General features: G+C 38.8%; 1 protein-coding gene across 2 annotated transcripts in view; it reads right to left on the reverse strand.

Moving 5' to 3' along the window:
* Positions 1–20,948: 20,948 nt before the first annotated feature.
* The window catches only part of LOC127436539 (synaptophysin-like protein 1), a 323,805-nt gene continuing 321,439 nt past the window's right edge, over positions 20,949–23,314 (reverse strand). The window contains exon 6 of one of the 2 annotated variants that reach the window (XR_007896420.1): positions 20,949–21,136. The gene's annotated coding sequence lies outside the window, so the exon portion shown is untranslated. The remainder of the gene's footprint in view (positions 21,137–23,314) is intronic. The other variant, XR_007896419.1, reaches the window with a different exon arrangement.

A 23,314-nucleotide genomic window follows, 5' to 3' on the forward strand; every position in this document is an offset into this window, starting at 1 on the left:
CAGACACATTCTGGGGACACCCTGAGACTTATATTACATCTTATAAAAAGGGGCATAATAGGTCTCCTTTAATAATGCGTTTTGTCATTGCTTTGTATAAATTAGGTTGACACGAAGAGTATCATGTATAAACATACATACGCACCACATCTCTGCGTATGAGCACAAGGTATTTTAGAATACAACTGAGAAAGTCGTGGGTGTAGATCCCCAACACACCACCACCACCGATTTTATGCAATGATCAATGAAAACATGTAAATTCTTCACACTGTAACCCCCCCCCAATGTTCAAGCCAAATCTATGCCCTTGGAGAAAATAGTCAGATTCAAACGTTTACATGGCTAATATTTTTCTTTTAAACTGATTCTTTTAGGTCTACACCACCACCCCCTTCAATCGGATGGAAATTTCATTCGGATCCAGCTCAATCGGATCATTTCTGTGTTTACATGAAGGTTTTTCAATCCGATTGAACTATCAGTCGGATTCTAAATTGATTATTTAGTTGCATGTAAATGTGGCCACTGAGGCTCCATCATGACAGTAGCTGACCTGCAAGAGAAAACTAACCATAGCAGACAGTTTAATGCTCGCTACATCATCCCTTCTCAGCAATGCTGAGAAATCACTTTGAATGCATAAATGTGTGATATCCAGCTTACACAGCTAGAAGTATTTTTGTTCACATATGTTCACACATTTTTCAGGCCCAACCCAGTCTCATGACAAGCCTTCATAATAGTATGAAATGGTGAAATCTTAAGAAATCATTCAGGTTGGATTGTACTAAAAAAGTATGACTTTTATTCCTATAGAAAAAAAAAGTTTTATTCTTAAGTGTAACCTCTAATCCAAACCTAAACCATGATTTTAACAGGAAAATCATTATTGTGTGCGTGTACCATGGAAGAAAGAGAAACGCTGGGATTTTAAATGAGCGTACTTATAATATTTCCTGTCCCAAACCCCAAACCTAATCATAAAGTCCAACCCCATAAGCAAACCCTTAACCTAACCAACCTAACCATTTTAATAGTAAAATAACTTTTATGTAACACGTATGAAAGAAAAAAGGGTTTGGAATGAGACGAGGGAAGCATATTACAGGTTACTGACACACATCAGTCATTTGTATTGCAAAAGAAAATAAAAAATGGAATGAGTCACCAAATTTGTTTGCAGGCATTTCTTTCTTAAAATAAACTGTTGGATTAGTCAGACTAAGAATAACTGTAATGGTCTAGTGTAAATTGACTCAAACGGCAAATATCAACCTTTCCCTTTCTGAATTGGATTTATTGTTAAAGATTAGATGTCAAATTCATTGGCTAGCAGTGCTTGGGATTTTGAGAACTTATATTCCAATACCAGATCACCGTAACACAGTCTCACATTTAAAATGCACAATAATGTTTACACATCAGTTTTATTTCTTGAAATTGCTTTTCGGTGGAAGTCTCATGGATTCAGCGAAATTACATCAGACACTTTCATTTACATTTTTTCACAATGTAATTATGTCCGATATTGAGAAACGTGCAGCGTGACTAATTTCACAATGGAGGAAAGTTTTCAAACTCTGGTGGGGTCTGAAAGCTTCCACACACATTTTCTAATTACAATTTTCAAGCCTTCAGAGGAACTTATATATGCACTGAGTTCTCTAGCCATTCAAGTGAAAGGAACACACTAATGACAGAGATGAAAACAAGAAAAAATGACATTTGCTTAATGAGTGATGTGACTGGCCTATTTCCATATTAATATATAAATATGCAAATGCAGGGTTTGAAGTGAGTAATTAGTTGTAAGAAATATGAATTTGTTGATAAACATTGTATATTGAGTTTGCCTTTGTGTCTTTATTTCTCAGCTCAGTTTACAGAGAACATACGAACTGTTCTGTATTGATGATGGAGCTCCTCCAAGTTCTTCCATAGAGTTTTACGTGAGTAACAATACATAAACTGCTTCCTTGCCCCAGAAACGTAAGCCCCACAATTTATGCCAAACTTAAAGAGACTCCGGGCTCTCTAAAACCAGCCTTGTCTAAACATTTCAGAACTATTATTTCAAGAGCTTCGTGGCTCTGTTGGAAAAATGGCCTTTCATTGTTAAGGCTAACAGTTAAAGGAGGTCCTAATTTTACAGAAAAGTAAAAATAATAATAATAATAATCTACATACCTGTGTGTTGCTCGAAACATGGGCAGAAGGCAAGCTTTATTAGTCAGTGAATGATGACTTTCCATCTGTTCCAAGGTCTAAACTAAGTAAGAACGGATGTACTTTCTATAAAAAAGTTGTATTCCATGGACCAAAGTAATTGTAAAAAAAACAAAAACAACAACAACAACAACAACAACAACAACAAAACTGTACTTTATGCCTATTTTGAATTCAAGAGACAAACCAAGAAGACATTTTCTTCAAAGAAGTGTTGAAGCAGAAAATGTATTATTATGATAACATTATGGCAGGCAAGCATTAAGAATACTCCTCTACAATTATGTTAATTATCATATTTAATGCAAATTATAGTCTGAAATACATAATCAGTGGATGCAGGATAATCATGTAAATTGTGAACAGTTTAAATGGGCTGGACTTAAAGCACATTAGGATGGTCATAACACAGCAGTACCTTAACCTCCCAGATCTACCTCATTAGCATCTTGCAGGTTAGTCACCTTAGTTATGAAGTATTTGTTTAAGCAGTTCTGGAGATTTCAATGCACTAAAACAACTCTATGTTTACAAAAAGATAATTATCCGTATAGGCAGTGAGATGCATTAAGGCCAGTAGACAAATCCATTCCAAAAGTACTTTGTATATTGAGAGTTTAAATTACAGTTCATGTAGCAACAAATTCTGGATGTCTAGAAGCTTGGAAGTGAATAAAGACTGATATTTGCTGCAAACGTGGTCTTCTTTGCCAGAACAAATCAATGACAGATTAAATCAATGTCTAAATCGGCCTTTTTGGAATTCAACTGCTTACAGAAAATGCACACATTTTAACACAGTGATTCACAAAAGTGGTTTATTGACCACAAACTGTACATCAGAGATTATGGTGTTATAAAATGCTTAAGCCTGCATCTACATTTGAAATAAAGGGGCTAGAGTAGAGAAACAGGATGTCCATCAACTGATAGTGCCTTGCATCTGCATCAGACATGAAGTATTTACAGCTCAGTCCAATATACTGGTATCTCAACCAGGTCTCATAGAACAAACGTTACTATAACTACATTTTTGCTGACTGTCTGACTTTTACTATATTCTACATGGGTTTCGCACAAATCACTACTACAAAAGGCTGATTATGACTTTATAAACACTTATTTTCTGCACTATTACTCACACACTGCTATGTTATGATATCAAAACACTTTTACTATAATCCATCATTTGAAAAATGACACATTGTATCGCTTGCATTACAGATCCAACTACATTTACACACTTAATTCATGTGATTAGCTTCCACGTTAGCTGACCTCATAGAGTGTTGGACTTCGGACTCAGGAACCCGCGATTTGAACCCAGCCAAGCACACAAGATGACATGTGAGACAAAAGTGTCATAGAAGCGACACAAAATGATGTGGTTGCTTCAGAAAATGTTCTTTTCATGTCGTGTTTGCTCTTTTCACACTATTGGTTAGGTTTGGGCATTAGTTAAAGGTAATGCTGTCTTTTTGTTCACCTCTCATTTGCTTTTAGGATACAATTGGTTATATTTAGGTTAAAGTGTTAGGTTAGGAAGGCACGCTTTACTTGTTAAAACCTTCATCTAATTTTCCCCTTAAATACCTCATCTGATTACTACATCAATTCACTCACTTTTGGCGCCCCCCACTGGACACTTCACTGGGAAACTGCAGGGAAACATGTAATACAGCACGTAATTTCCATCTGCAAAAATCTTGCCACGGTCACTTAATGTTCATGAGATCAGGCTGTGGAATTGAATTCTGTTGCGACGCTCTTACATATGGTTATTTTGATTATTCGCATTACAAACACATTTTTTTACTGTGTTTATCTGCTATGATACTGATGTTCTGGTACTGACTAGTGATGCACCACTGTTTCAGCCAATAATCGGTAATTGCCGATAAAAGCAATACCTGTATTATCAACTGTTTGCTTGAAAATAGTCAATGAGCAGGGAAGATTATTTCCTGCCTATCAAAACGGGGTGTGGAACCCCAGAAATAAGAGTTGTGCCAAAGAAATTGTCTCTTGTGTGGAAATACTTTGAATTGTGACAATGACAGCAGAGTTGCATTTTTTTTTTTTTTTTTTTTTTAATCTTTATTTGATTACTTAACACAACAAGGAAAATTCTGAGTTTGTCAAAGCTAAAGTGGAGGCTGTTTCAGCTTAAAAGGGACAAACTTCATCTTTAAGAATTCAGTTAATGTGAGTTAAGTAAAAAAAAAAAAAACATGAAATCGTACAAATTTAATACAAAAAAGCAAGTCAGAATTCAGTTATTGTGAGTTAATAATATGCTTTACCTTTCAGTGTTTTTTTTTTTTTTTTTTTTTGTAATAATTGAGACCAGTTACTCTAAACATAAAAAAAAAGTAGAAACAGAGAATAAAGATATTTAAAGGAATATTCCGGTTTCAATACAAGTTAAGCTCAGTCAACAGCATTTCTGGCATAATTTTGATAACTGCAAAAATTAATTTGGACTTGTCCTTCCTTTTCTTTAAAAAAGCAAAAATCGAGGTTACAGTGAGACACTTACAATGGACGTGAATGGGGACAACTTTTTGAGGGTTTAAAGGCAGAAATGTAAAGCTAATAATTTCTTAAAAAGCACTTACATTAACTCTTCTGTTAAAACTCATGTATTATTTGAGCTGTAAAGTTTTACAATCATTTTAGGGTTTGTTGACATCACATCGTCATGGCAACGGCGTTTTAAAATTGGCTATATCTTTACACAGAAAAGGATAATAAGTGATTTTATCACACTAATAGTATGTTTACATGCATATGGTTTATGTCTTGTGGCTACACATTTGAAAAAGTGAATATTTTAACGTTCAAAAATTGGCCCCCATTCACTTCCAATGTAAGTGCTTCGCTGTAACCCAGATTTCTGCTTTTTGTAAGAAAATGAGGGGTAAATCAAAATAAATTTTTGTGGTAATCAATATTATGCCACAAATGCTGTCGACTGAGCTTAACTTATATTGATCCTGGAATATTCCTTTAAATTACTTTTGAAGCTGTGTAATTAATCATCAGTGATTTAAAACAAGGTAGTATAAAAAAAGCAGGACCACCAAACTATCCATATCGGCAGATGTTGTTCTAAATAATTGTAATTGACACAAATTTTGTATCTGTGCATTCCTAGTACTGACGCAAACACAACCCACAGTCTCTTGTTAGTTGGTTCAAAACCTCTCTTAATAATCCACTTGTCAAATGCAAGGTGCAAGAATTTTCAGTTCTAACAGTGGGTTACTCTCAAAAGACTTGGCCATGGAGCAACATGCCAACTGTTAGCTCAGTCTTTAAGGGAAAGGCTTTGTCAATCACGACTAGTCCAAAAAAAGACCCAACACAATCAATATTCATATGCATGGTGAGTCAAAGCTGACAAATGGCCATAAACACAGCACACAATGGGTTTATCACAGGATAAATAAATGCTTTATGGAATGAGCAAGTCTGTAAGGGGAACGTGAGGGCTGAATCATCAGGTTTTTTTCTTTGTGAGGCTTTGGCTCCCAGTACAGAGTGGAAGACTGACTCAGCAGCAGGGCTGGGTTAATAGAATTTCACCCTCTCCTTTTGGGAAAACTTCTGAAGGAAGTTTTTCTAACCGTACAAGCTCTAATTCAGTGTTTTAGATAACATAAATGATTCTGATAGGCAAGCTATTTGGTTATGTTGCAAGTGATGTTAAATTATCAAACAGATATTTCCAGTCCTGGATGCTGATTTGTCAATACATTATAATCTTTTTGGAAAAACAAGAAAATGTGCCAGGCTAAATGAAGGTATGAAGAGTGTGTCTTCTGTTTACTGACAGTTTCCCTGCACTGCCTGCTTTCTCGCTCTCTCGCTCTCTCTCTCTCTCTCTCTCACACACACACACACCGGATCTGTCAGGCATGGTGAGGCTGCAGGGCTCCTTTAACATTCTGATGAGAGACATCTATTAAATGTCAACATGCTAGACAAAGAACCACAGGCCCAGACTCAGACACCAGGGAGCAAAGACAGAGAGACACAGTTAGGAGAGTTCTTAAAAGAAATTTAACAGGTTCGAGTCAATCAAAATAAAAATTACAATAAGCGTAACCTTTTCACTGGTGTGAGTGTTAGAATAGAACATGACAGTGTCAAGCCAGTCTGTCAAAGTAGTTCAAAAAGAGTTTACAGTAGATTTAGGACACTCAGTGAACTACACACAAAGTTATTATCCACAAAAACTTTGCAGGGGCTTCATGATAATCAGGTTGTCATTGATTTTAATATTAGCCACCAATTCAAAATTCTTGCAAGTTCTTTTATGAAGCAATCATTCAAGAAGCAATTCTCTAATGACATACCCCTAAAGAGATTCTTAAAAGGTTCTTAAAAGTATGTATTCTTGACGGGGCCTGGGTAGCTCAGCGAATATTGACACTGACTACCACCCCTGGAGTCGTGAGTTCAAATCCAGGGCATGCTGAGTGACTCCAGCCAGGTCTCCTAAGCAACCAAATTGGCCCGGTTGCTAGGGAGGGTAGAGTCACATGGGGTAAACTCCTCGTGGTCACGATTGGTGGTTCTCGCTCTCAATGGGGTGTGTGGTATGTTGTGCGTGGATCGTGGAGAGTAGCATGAGCCTCCACATGCTGTGAGTCTCCGTGGTGTCATGCACAGCGAGCCACGTGATAAGATGCATGGATTGGCTGTCTCAGAAGCAGAGGCAACTGAGACTTGTCCTCCGCCACCCAGATTGAGGTGAGTAACTGCGCCACCACGAGGACCTAGTAAGTAGTGGGAATTGGGCATTCCAAATTGGGAGAAAAGGGGATAAAAAAAAGAAAGAAAGACAAATAAGTATATGGGAGACCGGGGCTAGTTGTAACAAGGACTGTATCTCAACTATAAGGTTTTGGGTCAAAAGTCCAATGTACAATGTGTGTTTTCTTTAACAGAGGTGTAATATATTGGTTTCAAACAACCAGTATAAAACCCTCTGAAATTACATTGAATTCTGTGAAATTCAACCCTCCAAAGAGTACATTTTTACTATTATGGTATTTTTTGTTATTCTTTTGGGTCAACTGGCAAACATAATAAAACCACACTGGCGTACTTTCAGCAAAGGGTCAACTACATTTTGAAGCCGATTTTTACCAGAAGTTTTCAATGTGCTCTTAGGACAAAAGTATTTTCATGAAAGTCAGGGTGGGGTGTGTTGTCATGTGTTTTAAATGTTTTAAATGTCATCAATTTATACAACTTATTAATCACTGGTTTAAAGGCAAGTTGCATTGCGACAGCTTACCCAATATAGCGTGGCAATATGCCCCACTAATGGGGCATGTTGTCACAAAAAGCCAATTGCTGTTTTTTTCTAGCCAAGACCTCAAGGTATGTGGCTATGCAATATTCACTGAAGTAAAAGTGTGACAACAAGCCCCTGTCTCCACTCATATAAATGTATAAAAAAAAAAAAAAATCAAACAATGTTTCAGTTACCACACAATTTGCAAGAGTGGGCTAAATAGCTGTTTGCAAACAAAAGTCAGGTTTACCTAAGGAGCTATCCATTGCAATAGTACGCTGCTTCAGCACTGTTCGTTAGAATCAGTTTAGGAAATTGCATTAAAAAAAAAAGCCATTATTTATCACTTTATTGTAAATTCACATATCACATTAAAACATTTTTGGTAAAAAATATGGTTAGCTAAAGTGATCTTGCTAAGGTTGTCAAAATACCAAAAATTGGGTTGGGATGAACCTCATGAGAAAATAACTGACAGAAATCCCTTTAAAAATCAGACCCTGCATGAAGGTCACTGAAAAATTCCCACTCTGGGAGTGGGGACTAAATAAAATAAAAAAACATATCAGTTGACTACTACTCAGAATATTGAGGGAGATCCGTCCTCTTCAGTGTCTATGGTAGTTGCAGGCCTGTGCAGAATCAACTTCGTCCCTCTATTTATTGCTAGTTTGTTACTTTTGTGGCACATGAGCCATCATGTATTATCAAAAATGTTCATTATAATTCCCTGAACCGGGTTGCATTTGTGTCCTTGAGTTTAGAGATGTCTGCAATTCATTTCGGTGCTTCAGATATGATGAAAATCTAGTTCTGTGCCCCTAGAAGAAAGTGAGGGGATAAACGGCAGAACGCAATGAACACGTCTCCGGAGAAGAGCTCTAGAGCAACAGAATCTTTACTGGTTCCATGCAGGCCACATTGCCATGGCAACAGGAGCCCTTTATGAGTATGTGTGCATGCATACTGCGGGGAGAAGGCAGGAACTGCGGTTTTCACCACCTTATTATTTCCTCATTTTCATTCAATACCTTTCACTTTTTTTCAAAGTTACAAAAGTCTTAAGGTACTCATCCAACCATTTTACTTTTTTATAAACATTTCACATGTGTTCAGAATGTTTAAGTGTGACTCTCTATTTCATAGGCTTGAAACGGTGAGATGTTATTAGGTTAAATGATAAAAGCTGTGAGCCATTAGAATAATTAGAGTCTGGACAGGTATGTGTAAGTGTGACAGACTGCCCTTTACATGTATAGCTCTGTATACGTTCTGCTACAGAGAGGCTATGCCACAGAAATCCTGCTCTTCCTACTGAATATTGCTTTATTGATTGTCACCCCCACCAGTTCACACTATCAAAAAAGCATATGACCCAGAAAGTTTGCCGTCAATATGTAAGCAAAAGGAAAAACCTTAAGTGCTCTCACAAGGCTCCAAAAGATCTCATGTATAAAGGTCTGCCGGAGAGTTGGGAGTGGTCTAATCATTTGATGTATACTGTAGTTTGCTGGTCGAGTTTTGAGTAGCCACATTAAACAACACGTTCTTGCAATGTTTCCTGCCCGCTTTTCAGGGGTGGCACATATTTTAGCTGTGTTGCCAGCTGGAGAATTGTATGTAATGATACCATCAATCATGAATAAATCATCAACTCAACTTTCTATTAAGCACAACAGTGCCCATCAGAGTTCTAAGCCATGAATTAAACCAACCAGCCCTGAGGTGAATCACAACATCTTGATTTACCAACAGATGCTTTAATTGCGTACAGATCAATAAATTATTCATTCAAGTATTCAAGTTAGTATTCATTTGCCAAAAGTGGTCCTAACTGAAATTAAAAACTTCGATTTGAAGCAAAAAAGTAAAATCAGACAAAAAGGCAAATATACAAGACTGTGCACTTAACGTCTTTAGTGAGGGAATGAACTACAATCCCATGACATGTGCATGTAAAAGGTCTGCAAAGTTACAATGCACAAAGTCCACACCAAAGGGAGTTACTCTCTCCCACGGAAAACACTGCTCAAGAACTTCCTGAAGCACCTGGTTTGCAGTCCAGCCATTACTTCCGTGACATAGCTATGTCACTATGTAACACATTGCATAATGCCTGCCTAAGGGCTACTTTGGTCCACCCTCAAACAAAGGTAGTTATAGTCGAGGCTAGGATGAGTTGGGTTAGTGTTGTCGCCATGTTGAGAAGAAGCTGTTTTCTTCACTGCGAAAGCAAAACCCCTTTGTATGGACTTCCAAATGCAGACGAATTGAAGAATCAGTGTTTAAAATTAATTTTTACCACTATTCCTCAGCAGTACAACCACAACCACACAGTGGTGGGCCATGCATTTAAAGTCTAGGCCTTCAGTGTGATTCATGCCATTAAGAAAACACAGTTTTAAATAGCTGTGCCTTTGGGCATCATACATTATGTCGCAGCTAACTAATAATACCAATTGACATTTTAAAAACACGTCCACGCACGAAACCAGAACTTGAAATGACACTTAATTCTCAAGCAAGCCTAATTGTAACTGCAGCATGACAGCATGTTTTGTGAAATGAACGTCTCCTGGACATTCGAAAATCATAATTTTTCATATGAATCTAACAAGGAGGTCTATAATACCTGGAAAAATCTATCTAATAATATTTGCGATTTAAATGTTGCTTGCAATAAATTTCATTACACGGTTATGCTGCGTTCCATTCAAGTTGGATGTGGGATATTCCTACTTGATATTGCCGACCATTAATGCATTCCATTCCCCGATATTCGGAACTGCAACGCTCCTGTTAGCTTAGCAGGGGTTTGACACTCATTAGATGTCTCCTAGCAACCCAACTGATAAACAGTGCTGCAGCGCTAGCATTTGTGCTTCAGGTGTACAATTATCAAATGAGATTATCATGTTTTATACACTTGTTTCTGCAGGTGTTTGTTAAACAAGCTTTAATATCATGTAATGTGGAAACAAACTCATTTATCGATATTACTTAATAAAGTGAATGTTTATCACTTACTTTGTATATCTCCCTGAGTGTCGATATGTTTGTTTGACATCATGCCCTTGCATCTCGGCGAAATCAGAGTGGAGAATTTCTGCATGAGCCTACAAGTTGTAATTCTCACTTCAAGATGCGTTCAATTACACTTTTCCAAGTAGGAAGTTGTAAAATCCGACTTTCCGAGTTGTATGGAATGCAGCACTACTTTTCAAAGCTTGATCCGACACTGAATGCTCCAGCAGCCTTATTTACACTTAGAAAACTCCTGATGTTGCTATAACAATGCAAAAAGCACTTACCAATTTGCTTGAAGTGAAAATCAGTCCTCCTTTCATGTTTAATAAATTAAGCAATCACACGGTCATGCAGAACATCTCAGGTTTTTAAATCCATAAGGATCTCTTTCTCAATGGCGATAGTGGCAGTAATGACAGTCGACTCATCAGCAAGATCTCACGCTTTTCGCTCTTGAATTACGTACATCACTTAAAGCGTGATTGCGTCACTCAAGGCCAGCTAGAAGGCCTCGACCAGGACATATCCTAAAGATCACACCCACCAAGAACAAATAAATCAATCTGATTGGCTGATGAATCGGACAATCTGACTTTAGTTGCTTATTCATTTGCACTGTTGAGGGATTCTGTAGAAATTCTGAAGGCCTGAGGGGGTGGAGCTCAAACTCACGTGCTGCTTCGGGCATGAAATTTGTGAAACAGTTGTCACACTTTGCTTGTAAGCATCAAGGAATAAATTCTGACTGGATAAACTTCTCGTTTTTCTCTATTTGTTTGTAGATTAATTAAGAGTGGAAAGCGATTAAAAATACATAGGCAAAAAGGTGATTGAGAATGAAAGGATGAAAAATATTTATGTATTCATTTGGCATGTTAGGGCAGCAGAGAAGGCTTTGCTGGCCCTGAGAATTCGCCACTGCAACCACGGCAATAACAAAATTGTTGATCTCAAGAGTCTTTATCAGTGGTAAAGTGAGGAGGATTACTTATAATTACAAGATGTAATGTTATGGCCACTATCCATGGTAGTCCATGGCTAACTTGCTCACTAACTTTCTAATACACCCGGTAATGTCCAACCTGGAGTAAGCCTCTGTTTTCCGTTCATAGCTCTATCAAAGTTTGGCTACACCCATTCCAACAAAAGATGCACTACGTGTCTTTTACTTGAAGCTTTGTTAGGTTCACAATAATTAACAGTGTACTTGGTCCCTAGTTACACTACCGTTGTTACCGTGATGTAGAGAAATTACACAGTTATAACATCACATCTGAAATGTAAGAGAGCTACAAAATAAAAACCACTGTGAAACATCCTGCTCAAGTCGTGCTTGTGAAGGTGGTTCGGGTCAATCAGCTTGTTCTTCCAAACTTTCATTATCAGACTCTGGCTCAAACTGGTACGGCAAAACCAACACCATTGTTACCGAAGTTACAGTAGTGTTTACAGCTGCTCAGGAAGCCTCGGGAGCTGAAACTCGGTTATGGTAAGGGCGTTACATTTCCGACACACGCTCTAAGCGGTTTACCAATCACAACAGACTGCGCTTTTCAGAAAGGGGGGCTTTAAAGAGACAGGAGCTAAAACAGAGCATTTCAGACAGAGGGTGAAAAGAGTTGCTGCAGCAATGTACAGTATGAGAAAAAATAATGTGTTTTTTGAACATTAAAGCATGTAAACCTATCCTAGTGGACCCCCCAAAATAAAACTGTGAACCTGTAAATGAGCATAATATGGGTTCTTTAATGCTTGTATTACAGGCCCACCTACATACAGTTGAAGTCAGAAGTTTACATAGACCATAGCCAAATACATTTAAACTCAGTTTTTCACAATTCCTGACATTTGATCTTAGAAAACATTCCCTGTGTTAGGTCAGTTAGGATCACTACTTTATTTTAAGAATGTGAAATGTCAGAATAATAGTAGAGAGAACGATTTATTTCAGCTTTTATTTCTTTCATCACATTCCCAGTGGGTCAGAAGTTTACATACACTTGTTAGTATTTGGTAGCATTGCCTTTAAAGTGTTGGGTCAAATATTTTGGGTAGCCTTCCACACACTTCTCACAATAAGATCCTGGAATTTTGGCCCATTCCTCCAGAGAGAACTGGTGTAACTGAGTCAGGTTTGTAGGCCTCCTTGCTCGCACACACTTTTTCAGTTCTGCCCACAAATTTTCTGTCAGATTGAGGTCAGGGCTTTGTGATGGCCACTCCAATACCTTGACTTTGTTGTCCTTAAGCCATTTTACCACACCTTTGGAAGTATTCTTGGGGTCATTGTCCATTTGGAAGACCCATTTGCGACCGAGTGTTAACTTCCTGGCTGATGTCTTGAGATTTTACTTGAATATCTCAACATAATTTTCCTTCCTCATGATGCCATTTATTTTGTGAAGTGCACCAGTCCCTCCTGCAGCAAAGCACCCCCACAACATGATGCTGCCACCCCCATGCTTCACGGTTGGGATGGTGTTCTTCGGCTTGCAAGCCTCACCCTTTTTATTCCAAACATTACGATGGTCATTATAGCCAAACAGTTACATTTTTTTCTTTATTAGACCAGAGGACATTTCTCCAAAAAGTAAGATCTTTGTCCCCATGTGCAGTCTGACTTTTTTTATGGTGGTTTTGGAGCAGTGGCTTTTTCCTTGCTGAGCAGTCTTTCAGATTATGTCTATATAGGACTCGTTTTACTGTGGATATAGATACTTGTCTACCTGTTTCCTCCAACATCTTCACAAGGTCCTTTGCTGTTGTTCTGGGATTGATTTGCACTTTTCGCACCAAACTACGTTCATCACTAGGAGACAGAATGCATCTTCTTCCTGAGCGGTATGATGGCTGCGTGGTCCCACGGTGTTTATACTTGCGTACTATTGTTTGTACAGTTGAACGTGGTACCTTCAGGCATTTGGAAATTGCTCCCAAGGATGAACCAGACTCGTGGAGGTCCACAATTTTTTTTTCTGAAGTCTTGGCTGATTTCATTTGATTTTCCCATGATGTCAAGCAAAGAGGCACTAAGTTTGAAGGTAGGCCTTAAAATACATCCACAGGTACACCTCCAATTCAGTACAACTCCTATCAGAAGCTAATTGGCTAATTGTCTAAAGGCTTGACATCATTTTCTGGAATTTTCCAAGCTGCTTAAAGGCACAGTTAACTTAGTGTATGTAAACTTCTGACCCACTGGAATAGTGATATAGTCAATTAAAAGTGAAACAATCTGTCTGTAAACAGTTGTTGGAAAAAATGACTTGTGTCATGCACAAAGTAGATGTTCTAAACGACTATAACTATATGTTTGCTAATATTAAATCTGTGGAGTGTTTAGAAAATTAGTTTTTATGACTTCGACCTAAGTGTATGTAAACTTCTGACTTCAACTGTATACACTTATTCAAATATGATTAGCTTGTGTGGTAGCTCATCTAATAGGGTGTTGGACTATGAGTCGGAGGACTGCTTTTCAAGTCCAGTCAGGTACTCAAGCTGACAGGTGACATGATAGAATCATAGAAATTATGTGGCTGGTTCAGAAAATGTGATTTTTAATTTTACTTCTGCATTTTAAAACACTAATGGTTAGGTTTAGACATTGATTTGGTAAGGATGTCATTTTTAAACGTCTCATTTATATTCTAAAACACAGTTGATTAGGTTCAGGCAAAAGTTTTACATTAGGGAGGTATGTTTTAAAAGCATCCATCTAAAATTCAACTTAAAACCTCGTCTGAATACGACACAATTTTACTCTCTTTTGGCACCCCCAGCTGGACATTTCACAGGAAACCTGCAGCTAAACGTGTTATACAGCACGTACATTTTTAATTGCAAAAATGTTGTCATGTTCACATAAATTTCATGAGATCAGGCTGGTTTGTGAATGAACGGCATCTTGAAGTTTGGGCTTCCAAAAGTCAGACTCTTGAGCTTCACTTGTAGATTTGAGGCAGATGGGACTTTATGTAGATGGATTCACCACTCCACTGACATACAGTGTGGCTTCTGAGGGCTTTCAGCCAAGGATAATAATGATGATTTATACAAGTTGTACAGCACTGAAGCAAATATGTTAGCTCACTTCATGAGCCTATAAGGAGAAGCGCAACAAGAGCCATTACAGCTTACAACAACAACAACAATAAGAAAGGATAACTCAGCCTGACCAATTTTTGTGCAGTAATTGAAAATATCATCACTGAATTATAATAGACGCTATTACAGAGACAAAACTTGGAGGGCCTTTCTTTTTTTTTCAGCATAAATATGTGCATATAGTGCTTTTCTGCTGATTTCAGATATGTTGTGTGGTCTTCAGTCCAAATGTATACTTCTCATTAGACACACACACACAACTGTCCATCCCCAACCCTGTGTCATAAAAGGGGAGATCTGACTGACAGAATAGTGCCTATAGGATCCATTATTCATCAACAACAGTGAGGCACAGCATTTAGATTGTGGAGAATATTTATGAAGCTCCATTATGGATACTGTTCACACAACAGTGTTTTGCAAAGGCGTCTGGTTATTTGTGAATGTTACGCATTACGACGGCTTCCAGGAGACTTTGGGTATTCCGTGTTTCCCGCGAAACTGAAGTACACAGTTGAATGCCCTGAGGGAAAGTGTCACGTGGTGGGTGGCCATTTGTTCTATGTCATGACAAGAAGACAAAGTAACCGCTCGGGGTCCTTGAGGCGGTCTGGAGGGTCTGCAGAGAGCAGCCAAAGAACTAGACAAATCTGCCCTGTCCAGAGCCTAATTCCCTTAACCCATCCACTTCTTGCTTCTTTCTTTTGTGTTTGTATAAAAATGTGTTCAGTAATGTTCCCTGCATAACATACACTTAACATATAGCCCATATACTACCAAAAGTGTATTGTAGATTTTACATTTTGTGAAGAAAAAGAGTGGTGCTTGGCCATGTATAGTTTGCCACAGCAGCACTAGGATGTTTTGGGTGGTTGCCAGGACATTACTACATGGTTGCTATGGTGTTCTGAGTGGATGCTATAGTAAGCATGTGCGGAACGATTAATTTCATTTATGTTTAAATGAACATTTTGGAGTCAACTAGTCGATTAGTCTAAAAAGTAAGAAACCCTCAGAAAAATCTAAAAACATTGTGTGTACATGCAACGTGACAGCTGGTACTTCTTTTCTGTGTTTACAGACATGACGTGATGAATGACATAAGCCTGCTATATAGTGTAAAATCTGACCTGACAGCTCAAAATACAAATATTTCTTGTGGGCTTACCGTATTAAATTAGGGTAAGATAAGGACATTGTTTTGATATGCACTCAGTAATTAATGGAATTTTGTTCATTTTTAACCAAAAAATCTTCCGTAGTGCAGCTTTAAATTCAAGCCTACTGGATTCTTTTAACCGTTTTTTTTTTTTTTTTCTGCCTTCTGGCTATGATCCCTTTAAAAGTAATAGCAAACCTCTCCTAAACAAAAACGACATGATTTAAAGTACCATTTCTGTCCATATTACAAATGGTGCGGGACAAGTTGTTACGCAATAAATTAAGACTTGCAATATGTCTTGCAACTCAGTACAAACAGTATATCAGTGGCAATCACTTTGAGACTACACAGAAAGCACGGTTTCAGATACATGCACCATAACATTTCAGCGGTGTAAAGATCAATGTTTTTGGAAGAGAGGCTCTAAACATGTCATTTTGTGTCCTGCTCGGAATCTTTGCTTCTCTGGGAGCCTAAGGGAGCTTCATGAGCACTATTAGCTTTGGATAAAGCATCTGATTGCATATTGGCATTGGGCTTTCAATCAATGTATTTTAGTCCTACTTGGAAGCCCAGCTTCTTTATATGATGATTGGTCGAGCTTAGAAATGGGCAGGACTTCTCAACAAAGGCCAACAATTGAAACATGAACATGATCGACAGCATTTGAAATGTAAAATCACCACTGTCGTGCACAGAGTGTTCTGTGGCTCGGAGTTACACACGCAGTTTATTTGCAGTCTGAAGTAACATATTTATATCAGCCTTCAGCTGGATGTTTTGCCTATTGTCACTTTTAATTACTGCAAAAACAGATTTCATATTAGCAAATTATTTTCGTTAAGGTATTTCACTGTGTGAGTAGTAATTTGAGCAGCTTTTGTGAGCAACATTGGAGACACCATAAACACTAGTCTGACCCTCCCCACTCCGGCCCCTGCTGGCCACCACTGGCTTATTTATACTACCCTGCATTCAGTAAGAGTTGCCAATATATTATGCAATATGCAATATAATATTATACAAATCGTAAGCCTACTCAAAGGTGAACCATTCTGGAACCCTCTCAGTCGTCCATCTGCCTTTTAATGAAGCATGGAGAGGATGATTAAAGCTATTTATCCTTCAGTGAGCTTCCCTGTTGAGGAATGGTCCCTACTCCCTTGTCAGAACTAAAGATGGGTTAATTTTGTTAAGCTTTACGGGTACCATTGGTCAACAGTGTTGGTCAAGTCTTCATATTTTGATTAGCAGGTGCTCAGGAAGCTGATGGATGTTGAATTTATCTCTTTACTTGACCTAAGAAAAGGCTTGGAAATAGGAGAATAAGAGAAGAGCCAGGGGTAGACATACTGAAAGCTATGGCTTATGAGAGGTTTTTTTTCACTGAGATAGAAATCCTGTCTTCAGAGTGTTTGACCGTCTAGGAGGTGGGAAAATCACTGGATAAGTTAAAAGTCCAGCCTTGACCGTTATGGTGGAGAAAAATACTGCTTGCGACGGCATAAACACTGCTAACAGTTCTCGAGGAGCTGCGCTAGAGGACTACAAATCGGGAGTGACCTAGCCACAACCTTCTGAGGAGAAAAAACCAGACTGGACTTTTATCACAGCCAGACATCAACATTCTCAGAGAAAAAAAAGCCAATCAAATGGCACAATAGGAGCATGCTAGGCACAATTGAAAGATACTGTATAATGCATGCCAATGCAATTGCTGAATTATACATCTGCTCAAACAACACACACTCCTGACAGTTAATAAAGACACTCCCACACCTTTATCTAAACTTTGAGCAGCAATTGTGAGGATTGCTCGCTAAAAACACAAAATAAATTTAGCTTTTCTTGAAATAAATAGGATACGACCATATACTTTATGACGGCAAAATTTGAGCCTGATCTCCTGAAAATTACATGGCTTTGGCGACGTTTATACAAAATTATATTACCTGGCTCCTTAATGTTTCTTGGCATTTCCGTGGTGAAATTTCCACTGTGTGGCTTCCCTAAACCTCAAGCACATCCGAATTAAAATGCATCACCTTACAAGTCATGTAAGTCATTACAGTGTTTAGATTTCATGAGATGGCATTGTGTGAGGAACAGGGTGAAAGGAAGTGTTTATGAACTGACTGTATACCGTTTTACTCGAGATTTGTGTGAAAAAGAATACAAAATGTCATTTTCTTAAAATCATTGTTGTTTTAGCACCTCTAGTGTTTATTTCACCTGGAAACTACTGCAATAACTACAACGAGCCACATAAAAATCATTTTTGCAAAAATTTACTGTAGGTATAGTAACGTGATTGTATGAGACCAGGTTGCATTAGTTGTATCTAAATCTGGGAGATATATATGAAATATTCACCATATATTGAAGATGTGACAATTTTGATCAAAATGATTTTAATGTGCTTTTTATTGGGCCATTGAGTTTACTAAAGACCACATCAGTAGATTTGTTTAGCAAGCCCTCCCTGTCTCAAGGCTTTTGATTAGAAGAGTGTTAAGAAAGACCTTTTAATAGCGTCTCTTTTTTTAAACTTCAGCACCAAAAAAAGGTGTGAGGGTTCAATTTGTTTCTGTGAACCAGACTAGCTTTCATGAAGCATTTCAGGATGCCTCATGGTTAATTTAAATGATTCCTGGACGATACGACCAAACCAAATACCAATGCTTCACAAATCTACTTTTACATTTTACATTTGAGTTTAGCATGAGTGAGTGCACAAGCACGTGTCATAATAATTCGAGAATACTCAATGATAAAGTACGCTCCTTTTAAACTCCTCTCTGGCTCTTCATTCAGCCTGCCCTGTGGTCAGATAATAAGCCTCTAAATTATTCTGAGAGCAGGTCTCATATTTTCACATACTGGCCTCTTTTACCCTCAGGTTAATAAGCAAATCAGAGAATTTATATAACGGTGTGTTTTCCATAAAAGAGAAACAGACCTCAGAGGCATGGAGTATTGAAAGCCAGGGACCCGCTCTAGGGAAAGTCTGTGCTATTTTGGATTGAGTGAGACATGAGCAGTTGGGCTGCAGTAATGGAGATTATAGGCACAGAATTAATAAGTTCTTGTTGGCAGAGTACCTCTGTTAGTTTTTAAACATTGTGACAGTTGTGGTGTTTTGTGCTCTCTTTCTCACTTTTTTCTCTCTCGCTTGCTGTCTTCCTCCTCTAAACGTTTCTTTGCGTTAAGAAGACTGTAGTTGTGTTTAAAATATTTACTATACACTATGTAATCAGCCAACTAGTGTATTAATTTTTCTGAAATGGGAACGTTGTCTCAAATGGAATTTTTCTTCTATTGGCACTTGGAAGTACTTTCTAATAGATCTACTTCTCTATGCTACAGCATTGCTGAAAAATCGAGATGCAGAGAATTATTTTGGAATTGGATTGTGACTTCCTAAATCAAATCGAATTGTGAGATTCCTAATTATTCCCTCCCCTAATAGCAACACCCTAACAAACACCCTAGCATTATGACTGTGAGTTTTGCATGGGCAAGCACCATTAAATATGTACGAATCTAGTTGGATTTTAAAAGTCAGTGAATGCACTGACATGCTATTAGTTTAAATATTTTACTCAATATTAGTGATGCACCAAATTATCAGCCAATAATCAGTATCGGACAATAAAAGCAGTTATGGCCAATTGTTTAAAAGCAGGCGATGATCAGGGCAGATTATTTCCTGTCAATGAAAAGAGGGCGGAAAATGCATCAGATGATTGCGTTAATCGCTTCATATGCGCTAAATGAAATTTAGCTTCTCTTCTGACACGCTCATATGTGTTTCATTACCTTTACTGAATTCGAATGATATGAGATATTAGAAACAAATCTGACATGTTTGCCTTCAGATATTCATATATTCTCTATAGAGATGACTTAAATCATTAAATGTTTATTTTCATAGGACATATTTTTACTTGTCTAATTTTCATTGTTGAATTGCTTTTGCATTGCATTGGTAAGGCTGATTTAAAACAAAAGTTCAGTGTTTTTGTTGTTGCTTACTTTGATTAAGTTTGTCAAATTTCAAATAAAGAGAAAATAAAGAATAAGTCATTATCATTTTAATTTTATTTACTGACTGGATTATCCAAACATAGACATTTAAAATATGGTTATTTAATATATAAACCCATTTTTATTAATTTTCCAGAAAAAATACTATATTGTGATATACACTATATTGCCAAAAGTATTCGGTCACCCATCCAAATAATTGAATTCAGGTGTTCCAATCACTTCCATGGCCACAGGTGTATAAAATGAAGCACCTAGGCATGCAGACTGTTTCTACAAACATTTGTGAAAGAATGGGCTGCTCTCAGGAGCTCAGTGAATTCCAGCGTGGTACTGTGATAGGATGCCACCTGTGCAACAAGTCCAGTCGTGAAATTTTCTCGCTACTAAATATTCCACAGTCAACTGTCAGTGGTATTATAACAAAGTGGAAGCGATTGGGAATGACAGCAACTCAGCCACGAAGTGGTAGGCCACGTAAAATGACAGAGCGGGGTCAGTGGATGCTGAGGCGCATAGTGCACAGAGATCGCCAACTTTCTGCAGAGTCAATCGCTACAGACCTCCAAAGTTCATGTGGCCTTCAGATTAGCTCAAGAACAGTGCGTAGAGAGCTTCATGGAATGGGTTTCCATGGCCGAGCAGCTGCATCCAAGCCATACATCACCAAGTGCAATGCAAAGCGTTGGATGCAGTGGTGTAAAGCATGCCGCCACTGGACTCTAGAGCAGTGGAGACGCGTTCTCTGGAGTGACGAATCACGCTTCTCCATCTGGCAATCTGATGGACGAGTCTGGGTTTGGCGGTTGCCAGGAGAACGGTAGTTGTCTGACTGCATTGTGCCAACTGTGAAGTTTGGTGGAGGGGGGATTATGGTGTGGGGTTGTTTTTCAGGAGCTGGACTTGGCCCCTTAGTTCCAGTGAAAGGAACTCTGAATGCTTCAGCATACCAAGAGACTTTGGACAATTCCATGCTCCCAACTTTGTGGGAACAGTTTGGGGATGGCCCCTTCCTGTTCCAACATGACTGCGCACCAGTGCACAAAGCAATGTCCATAAAGACATGGATGAGCGAGTTTGGTGTGGAAGAACTTGACTGGCCTGCACAGAGTCCTGACCTCAACTCGATAGAGCACCTTTGGGATGAATTAGAGCGAAGACTGTGAGCCAGGCCTTCTCGTCCAACATCAGTGTCTGACCTCACAAATGCGCTTCTGGAAGAATGGTAAAAAATTCCCATAAACACACTCCTAAACCTTGTGGAAAGCCTTCCCAGAAGAGTTGAAGCTGTTATAGCTGCAAAGGGTGGGCCAACGTCATATTAAACCCTATGGATTAAGAATGGGATGTCACTTAAGTTCATATGTGTCTAAAGGCAGATGAGCGAATACTTTTGGCAATATAATGTATATCGTTATCATGATATAAATGTATTCATAAATACATATATACACTGATCAGCCACAACATTATAACCACTGACAGGTGAAGTGAATAACATTGATTATCTCGTTACAATGGCACCTGTCAAGGGGTGGGATGTATTAGGCAGCAAGTGAACAGTCAGTTCTTGAATTTCATGTGTTGGAAGCAGGAAAAATGGGCAAGCGTAAGGATCTGAGTGACTTTGACAAGGGCCAAATTGTGATGGCTAGACAACTTGGTCAGAGCATCTCCAAGACGGCAGCTCTTGTGGGGTGTTCCCGGCATACAGTGGTTAGTACCTACCAAAAGTGGTCCAAGGAAGGACAACTGGTCAACCGGCGACAGGGTCATGGGCGCCAAAGGCTCAATGATGCACGTTGGGAGCGAAGGCTAGCCTGTCTGGTCCGATCCCACAGAAGAGCTACTGTAGCACAAATTGCTGAAAAACGTAATGCTCGCCATGATAGAAAGGTGTCAGAACACACAGTGCATCGCAGCTTGCTGTAGCCGCAGACCAGTCAGAGTGCCCATGCTGACCCCTGTCCACTGCCGAAAGCGCCTACAATGGCCATGTGAGTGTCAGAACTGGACCATGGAGAATTGGAAGAAGGTGGCCTGGTCTGATGCATCACGTTTTCTTTTAGGTCATGTGGACGGCTGGGTGCGTGTGCATCATTTACCTGGGGAAGAAATGGCAGCAGGATGCACAATGGGATTCATGTGGATGTTACTTTGACACGTACCACCTACCTAAAGATTGTTGCAGACCATGCACACCCCTTCATAGCAACGGTATTCCCTGATGGCAGTGGCCTCTTTCAGCAGGATAATGCGCCCTGCCACACATTGTTCAGGAATGGTTTGAGGGACATGACAAAGAGATCAAGGTGTTGACTTGGCCTCCAAATTGCCCAGATCTCAATCCGAGTGAGCATCTATGGGATGCGCTGGACCAACAAGTCCGATCCATAGAGGCTCCACCTCACAACTTACAGGACTTAAAGGATCTGCTGCTAAAGTCTTGGTGCCAGATACCACAGGACACCTTCAGAGGTCTTGTGGAGTCCGTGCCTCAACGGGTCAGAGCTGTTTTGGCTGCACGAGGGGGACCTAAACGATATTAGGCAGGTGGTTTTAATGTTATGGCTGATCGGTGTACATATATATATATATATATATATACGTATATATGAAATAAGATTTTAGTCATATCGCCCGTCCCGACTCGTATACTGTATATTCTGTGCATATTGCTCTGTCTGTCGCTTTGATGTCATTTTAATAATTTGTGCCTGTAATTTTAAGGAATTTTTAGAAAATAAATCATGGGAATGTTTCAGACCAGCTTTAGTTGAGTTCTGTGGACCAAGGGTTGCTCTATCTGAATTCCCGCTGTGCCATGGTTGGGCCAGGGGGGAAACCACAAATGGAGTTGTGCAGAGGGGCCACTGCTGGGACTGAAAATTTGATTTATTTATCTCTTTCTCCCTCCTTTAAAAATTCAGAGAACAGCCATTTATATTCAATAGAAGATGCAGTTTGTGCACTACATTCTGCAAGTAACCATAGGCATTGAGAAAAAGGCAAGGGAGGGTACTAATCTTTCCTCCACATACAAACAGGGCATGCCAAGCTCTCTGTCAGAGTGCTGGGTAAAAGAATAAACAAGAGGAACACCACTAGCTCTGCTACAGGCCCCTTTTCCATCATGCGGTCTTTACTCTAATGAGGAAGAGCTGCTAAAATGTGCTTCTTTAAAATTCAGCTTCAGTCTCTGACACATTCAAACGCAGCTGGACAGAACACGTCTTGTCTAAGAAGAACTTTGGGGGTGAAGACAAACAGACACAACAAAATATTGAAAAAGCGAATAAAATTCTCTGCACTTCTTAGATTTGCTTATTGGCCAAAATATTGGAAATAAAAAAATAAATTTGCATTTCCTCAGGGAAACAACAGTGCTTATAAGACAGCAAAAGAAAAGTTTTAGGTAAGCTTAGGGCATCAGG

This window comes from Myxocyprinus asiaticus, chromosome 47 (assembly GCF_019703515.2).
Source record: "Myxocyprinus asiaticus isolate MX2 ecotype Aquarium Trade chromosome 47, UBuf_Myxa_2, whole genome shotgun sequence".
NCBI classification, from domain to species: Eukaryota; Metazoa; Chordata; class Actinopteri; order Cypriniformes; family Catostomidae; genus Myxocyprinus; species Myxocyprinus asiaticus.